This window comes from Pteropus vampyrus, unplaced genomic scaffold (genome assembly GCF_000151845.1).
Source record: "Pteropus vampyrus isolate Shadow unplaced genomic scaffold, Pvam_2.0 Scaffold15, whole genome shotgun sequence".
In the NCBI taxonomy this organism is placed as follows: Eukaryota; Metazoa; Chordata; class Mammalia; order Chiroptera; family Pteropodidae; genus Pteropus; species Pteropus vampyrus.
Genome location: NW_011888796.1, coordinates 1,079,930 through 1,087,470, shown reverse-complemented (window position 1 = coordinate 1,087,470; position 7,541 = coordinate 1,079,930).

The window sequence follows — 7,541 nt, the reverse complement described above, 5'->3', positions numbered from 1 at the left end:
TGCAGAGGTGTTGTGGAAGCCATATAGAGAAAGTCCTTTGGGAAGAATTAGACCAGAAACTTTAAAAACAAGAAACATGCCAGATGAGTGTTTTACATACCATTATCTCCTCCTTCATCGACCCCATCTTATCAATGAAGAAACTGAGCCTCAACCGGGTAGAATGATTTGCCCGAGGCCTGCATCCCTGGGGTCTGAACCCTAGCTAGACTATCTGACCCCTCTGGGCCATCACGCCCCAGTAGAGCAAGGCTTTGTCGTGATAATATACAACTTAACCCAAAGAGGCCATTCTCTATTTGAAAGGAAATACTCCATCACTGCTACAAAGCTGTTTTATAAGACACTTTGTAAGCCAGTCGCTTCCCCCACCCCCATCGTTGCGCCTTAACCAAGTCTCAGCCAAGATCGGTCGTGATAACAAAACCTGCACGGCCACAAACGTGGGGCAGAGGCAGAGCACATGGGTAAACAGGGACATGCAAATCAACACTGCAGGGCACTTTCGCCTGCAGGCCTCACCCGGGAGGACCTCACCAGGCTGCTGGGACTATAAACTGCTGATCCTGCTTTAGAGGCACCTAACTGAGAAATGAGCCCACTACGGCAATGCCACCATAGTGTCTGGTCCACAGTCCATCCTCACTGGAGGAATGACCGGGGTCAGGGCTCAGGCACCAGAAGACCACAGGGCTATGTGGCCAGGGCCTCAGGCCGGACTTGGTCTTCCTCACTGCTTACAGACACCTTGACAAGATTTGAGGGGAAAGTTCACCCTACAGTTAAAATTAGAGGTCTATTATGAGACCACAGAGCCTATGGTAATTGAATTAAAATGCTTATTAATCCTGCTGTGATTTGTGATGCATTCATTTGTTAAATGTAAACACTTAAAAAATGTAGGCTCTTTTGTAATCCCAATTTCTCTCTGTTCCCCTCTCCCCATCTCTCTCTCTGTTATGTGGGGGTGTATGTGTAAGTGAGCATATATATACATACACACACATAAGTATGTGCACATATATACATACACACAAATCTATATGTATGTGTGTCTCTCTCTATGTAAAACCTCCCAGCCCTCAAAATCTAGCTACCCGAGTGGCTGCATGAGGCAATCGGGGGACAAGACAGGTTTCCTGTGGCCTGCGGCCCCAGTGCCTCCTCCAGGCCAAGCCCACGGTCTCTACCCTCAGATCCATAGACACCCAGCAGTCATTCTCATGGCTCACACAGTAGGGGAGAGCCTGGTAGAGGCCAGTGTTTCTGGTCTCCACCTAGGATTAGCCCTTCAGGGCTGCAAAGGAGGTGCGAACCGGCACCTCTCAGACAGGACAGACTCCCAGCCCCCGGCACACAGCAGCTGCCCAGGTCCTCTCAGCCCCCACATCTGGTCTGGTGGAGCAAAACGCAAATGAATAGTGAAAACAGGGCCGCCTACAGGCAGATGGTTCTGCCCTGGTGATTTTACTTCACCCCCGCCAGGAACCCCGCTAAGCTAATATTATTCTGGTTTTAGCGAAGAGATCAGAAAACGGGACTTTACAGAAAGTGGCTGAGCTGGGATTTAAACCGGCGTCTGACTTACCTCCAAACCAAGCTGAGGCAGCCCTGCGATGAGGACCTGTGTATACAGACGTGCCCTCTGTTTGCGTCAACTGCCGTATTTCCCATGTCTTTCTTTCTGTAGGGAAAAAAAAAAAGAGTTTAAAAATTATTATTCTAAAAAGACAGTTTTTCTAATGAAGAAGTTCAAAAAGTATAAATATAAAGTCAGCATGACACCACCACTCAGAAATAAACAGAATATTTTGGGCGTATTTCCTATATACAGTCATTCACTGCTATGTAGACACAATATTGGGATAGAATGTATTTACTGCTTGTGCCAGGTGCTTCGCTTCCCCCTCCGCGACCCCATTTAATCCTCCAAACAGCCCTCAAATGGAGGTTACGTTTATCCTATTGAAAGGTAAACTGAGGTGTAGTAAAATTTTTAAGAGTTTATTTGCGCAAACACCAATTCAAATCCGGTGTCATCCAGTCGAGGGGATAGACAGGAGCTCCGAGGGGCTGCATAAAATGAAAGACTTTTAAGGGCAGAAGAGAGCAGGGGCAAGGAAATTATACTAGGCAAAAAGCAAGTTGGTTATTGCAAGGTTACTTTTTTTTAGGACATGGCAGGGGTTTATCCCGCAGATGACCTAACTAGTGCTGACCTGGCGATTCCTGACTGACTGGTTTAAGATACCGTTTCTTGGAGAGCTGAAACTATAATTAGGTCTTGGTTTGGCAACATGGGGTTTGGCATAAATGACTCCATTTGGGACCTGTTGTCTTGTTTTTAACCAACCCCATAAGGAAACTGAGGTTAAGAGAATTAATTAAGTTGCCTAAGGTCATGCAGTTGGGAACAGAGGTCAACTTAGACATAAGCAGCTAGACTCTGGAGCCTGAGTTTTCAAATGAGGGGGTTCATTTGCTACCCCTAAAATATGGCACCTGGCATATTGAGTATTTTAAGCTGAAGGAATCTGAGAAACAGCAGGTGCAGGAAAGACTTTCTGACCTTCCCCTGAAGCAGATCATAAGCCCTCATGTGAGAGATGCCCTCCCTCTGACCTCTCTGTCCTATACAGGAGCACCCTTATCTCCAAGATGGAGGAACCGGAGAAGAATCTGAACGAACCTCGCCGAGTTCCCCTAGGTCACGAGCTTAGCTCGTACCCTCTGTCTTATCATCTCTCTTCACAACTTTCCACTCTTCGTTAAACTTAGCATGAAAACGTTCCGGTTTAACCACTTCTTCGGGTCATTTCCTTATGACGACTCCCGTGTCACTTAAAACTTGCATGAAATAAATGTATACGCTTTTCTCTGGTTAATCTGCCTTTTGTTAGAGGGCCTCAGTCAAGAACTTAGAAGAGTAAAAGGAAAGATACTTTCCCCCTCCAAACCTTACCATTTCTTTTATATCCTATTTTAGGCTTAAATTTTGAGCATTCCTCCATGCCATCACGCAGTCTCTTCACATAGTTGTTGATGATACTTTGTATTTCTTAGTGAGCAAGGTTTAGCCACACCAAGAAAAAAAAAAAGCTCTCAGCATCAGTCTGGCATATATACATTTCACCTTAGCATCTCTCAGGCTCGGGTCCTTAGATCTGCCTACGCTCAGGAATCAAAAATCCTATGAGCATTTTTAAGTTGTGTGTTTATCTGAATAAGTAATCTTAAGAATTTTTACAAGTTTTAAAGGTGAAGTTTTTATACTGACATTTCCCATTCGAAAGACATTTACATTGAGTAAGACCTTAAATTGCCAAGTGAGGATTTTCTCAAACTGGGCTCTGGGATGTTTTCTTAGAAATCTGTGAGAACATATTTCTTTTCAATGAAGTTATTGCTCTAGTTGAGTTTCCCTGTGTTCCTGAGGATCATCTAATTTGTAATTTTCCCCAAATGGAAAAAAAAAAAGTTATATATAATTATAAAAACACTTGCTTCATGCAAAAAAAAATATATAGTACAAAATGGCATAAAGAGGAAGTGGGGGGGGCATGCTCTAAAGAAAAAACCACTTTGAGGGGTTAGGAGTGAGGGAAGCCTTAGTCCTGGGTGGGGGGCCTGGGAGGGCCATCTTATTGGTTTTTGGAAGCAAAGCAAGGATCATCTTGCAGGGAAGGCTCCTACTTAGGTACCCATTGTCTGTGCAAGAGCAGCTAGGTCAGCCACCAACCCCAGCCACTTGCCCTCCAGGGCCAACTGGCCCTGGAATTCATCCTTGGCTCCAGGGCTTAGACCCCACGTAAAGCTTACCCAGTTTGACAACTGCCGAAGGCCATACACCACCCACATGTAAAGCAGAAGTTGGAAACACACTGTTCACATGCCCAGCTCCTCCTTCCACACCAGTGGGGTGTCCATGCTGAGCCCCATCTCCCTGTCACACACAACTCACAGAAACATGTAGGCCATTTCAGGCTGGAGGGCCTGAGCCCCTAGGGTGGAGTGGAGAGGCCAGCAGCACGTTCACCTCTTGGCCCTTCAGGGCCTAGTGGAGCCAACTTCTCCCCCACACAGCCATGAGGGCTCAGTCCTTTTACCACAAAGCTGGGTTGGAAGACTCACAGGGTCTGTTTTCTACCCAAAGCACTAAAGTTCTAGGCAGAGGCCCCCAGGATCCTTAAGATCTTGAGCATGGGAAACCAACAGGCCTGTGGCCGCTGCCCCAGGGGGCTTTCCTATCTCCCTTGGGGGCCCTTACTCAGCGGTTAGGCTGGCCAGGACTTCAGCTGGGTGCAGCAGCAGCAGCAGCAGCGGTAGGGCCAAAATTGTGAAAAAGCTGGCTTCCCTGCTCCCAGCCTGCCTCAGAGTTTTCATGCTGCTCTGTTTCCTCAGCCCCCATGCAAAACCCAGGGCGTGCCTGCACAGGATCTCTTCCCTGTGGAGGATGTGTCCTGATTTATTAGCATCCTGTGGGCTTCCCTAAAAAGCAGCCCCATTAACCAGGACTTGGGTCCCGTGTTACAGCACCTCATCTTCCCTGTAGGACCTTTCCCAAGGACCAGCTGCTCCGGATACCAGCATTGATGCTTCCCTACTGACACCTGGGGCAGCTGCTCCACAGACCCAGCAAACCCTCACTCAGGCCTGTGCACTGCAGGTGGGACACTTACCATCATGCATTCACTCTGTGACTCTTGCCAGACAATGCAGAGGTCCCTGACAACATCGAGGGCCAGCACAAATGCTCAACAAATGTCAGCCATTGTTTTTCTCCTGTTAAATGTGCCTGGTTGCTTCTGCTGGCCTTCTGTGGCACAGATCAAGGTCCCTCATCATCCCAGAAATAAGCCAGCTGGGATCTGTTGGGATCAGGGCAAATGGAAGCCAGGAGCGTGAGAGGTCTGTGGCTCCTCCCGGATCCTCCCTGGGAAACGCCATAAGGACACATTTGGCCACCGGAGGGCAGCATCTACCTAGCTCATTTAAAGACCAGCTCTCTCAAAAGCAGCATTTTCTGGTAAACTGTGTGGGAAAAGTGGAAGGCTTAATGGGGGCTTACTGGACTCTGGGTTGGTTGCTTTGCCCCAAGATTTTATTCACATCCACCCTGCCCCTGGCAGCCCTTAGTGCTCTAAAATATAACCTATAAAGGGAAGTTTTACATAAAGAGAACCCTGTCTTCCCATTGCCTTGAATTATAAAATGAGAAATTTTGTTCCTAAACCTGGGGCCTCCTACAGGTACCCAGGAACAGTTTTCTGAGTGCGCATATACATGATCACCGGGACTCCCTACTCTGCCCACAGGTCCCCAGGAAGCTCCCTGTTTTCCCACTCTGCCAGCTGCCGGCTGCACATGAAGAAACCTAAAGGCAGCCCAGAGGCAGATGACAGCCCCTCCCTGCACATTTGGTGTTCCCTTCTCAATGCAGCAGCAAGGATGTGTTCTTCAGCCAGGGTCTGAGTGTTATACTGTGTGAGGACCGGGTGTGGGTCCCACGATTTTCTGTCTGCCTACCTTTCTACAGGCTTTGATCCTGGTGCTTGATCTTACTAGAATGTGTTCATGGAAGTTTGAGACAAAAACAGGATTCACATTCCTATATCAAAATGGTTGGGCAATGACGGTAAGTCATGAATGCCACTTGGCCTACAGCTATGATAGGACAGGGTTAATTCTAAAGTGAGATTGGTTGTAAATTGCATCCCAATCTTAGAGATTGAAAAATTGATGAAGAATTGAGGCAGCCCTTATAAGGCTGCCTTTTTTGTCTGCCCTGCCTAGCCCCTGAGCAATGGACTCAGCCTCATTCACTGCTAGGTAAAATCCTGTCAGACCAGGAGAGGTTGGGCCTAGTGGCTTCTGTAAACTTGGAATTAGGACTGGCCTCTTGTGTAGAGGAAGTTTAAACACTGGGGCACGGTGGGGGTCAGCCTCTGGTCCCTAAGAAGCGAGGCTGCCTTCTAGCTCCAGGGTTCTGTGATACACCCTGAAACCTTATCTCCGCTTTGTCTCTAAGCTGGTTAGTTGGTCCCATTACTGACAAAGGGTCCCACTGCATCTCCTTAGCTGCATTTGCTCCGGTCTTAATTGCATGTCAAACAGGAGCTTCCCCACCAGTCTTGGGACTTTGAAAGCCTAGATGGTCACGAAGTGACTTCTGGAGCTGTGATGTAGCTGAAGGACCCTATCAAGTGGTATCCTGTAAACTTTGGACCCTCTTGGCCTCAATGTATGCTTCCAGCTCTGACTGACAGATTTGCCTGGTGCCGGTGTGAGAGGGGCTGGTTATGTGCTTGGTGCCATCCTCCAGGGCACTGCAGAGATGGGGTTTTTGGTGGCAGTGCTACTTCTTAGTTATCCCTGTCCTGTCCCCCTAAATTTGGCCTAGTCTGGGGATGAGGAAACAGCCTGTGACCTTGGGGACCTTCTCCATGTGAGGTAATCTATCCCATTCAGGGATTAAGCCCACAGCCTTCAGCCCCTCAGCTCAACACCACTAACCAGTCAAGTTAACCAGCCCACCAACCTCCTACTGGGCCGTCATCCTGGCCTTTTCAGGGTGTCAGAGCTCGTAGCATCCATCTGCCTTCTCTGTGAACTAGCATTTTTGGGTTAGGGACTGTGGTCCTGTAGCTAAGGCAGCTTCCAAGGGCCGACATTGCCAGCTGAGGCCTTTAAAGCTGGGTCGTTTCCTCAAAATCTCCAGTGACATCAGGGAGGCCACCAGGCTTGCCAGAGACCTGGACGGCAAAGCACATTAGTTTCCTACTGTTGCTGTAACAAATTACCACAGATTAGTGGCTTAAAGCCAAAACATTTATTACCTTATAGTTCTACAGGTCAGAGATCCAAAATGGATCAGTGAGGCTGTGTTCCTTCTGGGGGCTCTAGAGAAGAACCTCTTTCCTGGTCTTTTCTAGCTTCTAGAGGCTGCCTAAATACTTGGCTTGTGGCCTCATGTCCTTCCAACCTCTCCTTCTGTCTTCCCGGCTCCTTTTCTGACACAAGGGCGTACTCAGATAATCCAGAATCATCTCTCCATCTCAAGAGCCTTAATTTCATTCTATCTGCAAAGTCCTATTTGTCACGAAAAGTAACATAATCACAGGTTCCAGGGATCAGAATGTGGACATCTTGTGGGGACCGTGCAGGGCTCCCCTTTACAGTACTTTTCAATAGTCAGGCCTATTTCTTTAAGAATATTTAAAATAGCACAACAAACCATAGCTGATTTTTTAAAGAATGTAATAATAATACTTAGTGGTACTTATAAAATGCCTATGTGCCAGGCACAGGAAGAAGGTAGCATTGCCCACCTCATTTGGGGAAATCATTTGCCCTTGAGAGGTACTGAGGTTGAAAGAGGTTGTATTTCTTCCCTGTGACCAAAAGGCTGGCCCTAGTCAAAGTCTGTTTAGGTTGGACAGCTCAGAGATGCTCCTTCACTCCCAAATTCACAGGACTCTTGGACGTCCTCTACGCTGAGCACCAGAGGGCCTGGCACAGGCCGAAGAACTGACAAAGCCTCC